A 1793-nucleotide genomic window follows, 5' to 3' on the forward strand; every position below is an offset into this window, starting at 1 on the left:
CTGGTACCAAAACCAGAAATAAACAAAAAACTCCTCCTGGGTCACACAGCTATTATAAGGATTAACAGTTTAAACCTACTCTTTTTTATTCTAAGATGTGTCTTTTTTTTTTTTTTCATGGACACAATATTTTATTTTGTTTATTTATTTTTATGTGGTGCTGAGGATGGAACCCAGTGCCTCACTTATGCGAGACAAGCGCTCTGCCACCAAGCCACAACCCCAGCCCTAAGGTGTGTCTTTTTCATACATTCTCAATACCTCTTGAATGCTAAATTCAATGTCTTTCTCTTTGTGAACACTGCAAGAGAGGCAGACTAAGGTAAAATCATTTGGGGGAACTCTGATTTTTGGTGTTTATCTACTTATCTGGTGGATTCATTTGCCACTTTCTACAACTTTTAGATTGAGTGGCAAAAGCAGGTAAGAGATAAAAATGTCATTAGCCCCTCTCTCTTTTCTCCTACTAAGAGGTTCCCTTAGATTAACCATAAATCACTCTACAACTGTGTGATCTTTGGCAAGTTTCCTCACCTCTAGACCTCAGTTTTCTTACCTTTAAAATGGGGAAATAAAAACATAAATAAATAAATAAAAATAATAAAGTGGGGAAATAATACCTATCACGTAGGATAGGTTAGTGAAAATCACTTAGAATCGTGCCTGACTCAACCTGTGCACTAATAAAGGCTGACTATTATTATTATTTTATTGCTATTGCTACTTATAAATTGGTTTATGCTCCAAAAGGCTAAGTCCTTTTGTTCACATGTTCACCGTAGTGTGCAACCACAAAGACTCAGAACAATCAGACGCTGGCATTGAGCCACTCTTACAAGACCTGGATGTGACATGCCGAGAGGGGCTGGTTGCTTCAGTATCAATATTGTTATTAGATCAGAAATGTTATTGAATTGTCCTCACAAGCCACAAGATTCAATTCCCTTTCTCTCTTGTAGTGACTTCTAGAAATACCATTATCATTTTTGCAAGGATATTTACAGAAACAACTGAGAAACCATACTCAGCCCCTTCCAATGCAGGAGGTCTGGGTTGTAGCTCAGTGGTAGAGCATTTGCCAAGCACACGGAACTGGGTTTGATCCTCAGCACCACATAAAAATAAATAAAGGTATAATCAGGATTCAGACTATAATACAGCTGGTAAGTGCTGTGTTGTCGTTTCCCCTGCTCAAAATAAAGTTGTTTCTTACCTGTACCTGTCTGCTATACCCTTATAGAGCCAAGGATGCTTGGTCTCATACACGTTCATAAAATTAAATGTTGACCTGACTGGTGATTCTTGAATTAAGGTTTTTTTCCTTTGCAGCGTGGTGACATGGACCAGAAAGAGAGAGATGTTATCATGAGGGAATTCCAATCGGGGTCAAGCTGAGTTCTGATCACTACTGACTTGTTGGCTTGTGGGATTAATGTCCAACAAGTGTCTTTGCTTATAAACTATGATCTACCCACCAATCGTGAAAACTATATTCACAGGAGTCGCTGGCAGCAGTTGGTGATGAGATGGTGCTCAGAAATGGCGTTGATGTAACTTAGGAGACAGAATCATAAGCAAAACAGCACACTGTTTGAATAAAGAGCCAAATTGGCAGAGGGGGTCGATTTAGGAGGAAAGGTGTGGCTACAAACTTTGTTACTGAAGAAGACAAGAGGATTCTTTGTGACACGGAGTCTTTCTCCAATAGTATAGTGGCTGACCTTATTTAATTCCTGGGATGAGATATATTTGAATTCAGTGCTGCTGTTGCTGAATAGGCCATTACAACGTGC

The 1793-nt window shown here is 39.2% G+C and overlaps 1 non-coding gene across 1 annotated transcript; it reads left to right on the forward strand.

The window, feature by feature from the left end:
* The first annotated feature begins 1135 nt into the window (after positions 1 to 1135).
* On the forward strand, positions 1136 to 1266 carry LOC124075447 (small nucleolar RNA SNORA63). Its single transcript, XR_006846061.1, has one exon. It is a non-coding gene; the product is annotated as a small nucleolar RNA SNORA63 (small nucleolar RNA).
* The last annotated feature ends 527 nt before the right edge of the window (positions 1267 to 1793 follow it).

The sequence above is a fragment of the Marmota monax genome, unplaced genomic scaffold (assembly GCF_021218885.2).
Source record: "Marmota monax isolate L192 unplaced genomic scaffold, Marmota_monax_Labrador192_F-V1.1 WCK01_AAM20220418_F8-fsc00008, whole genome shotgun sequence".
Classification (NCBI taxonomy): domain Eukaryota; kingdom Metazoa; phylum Chordata; class Mammalia; order Rodentia; family Sciuridae; genus Marmota; species Marmota monax.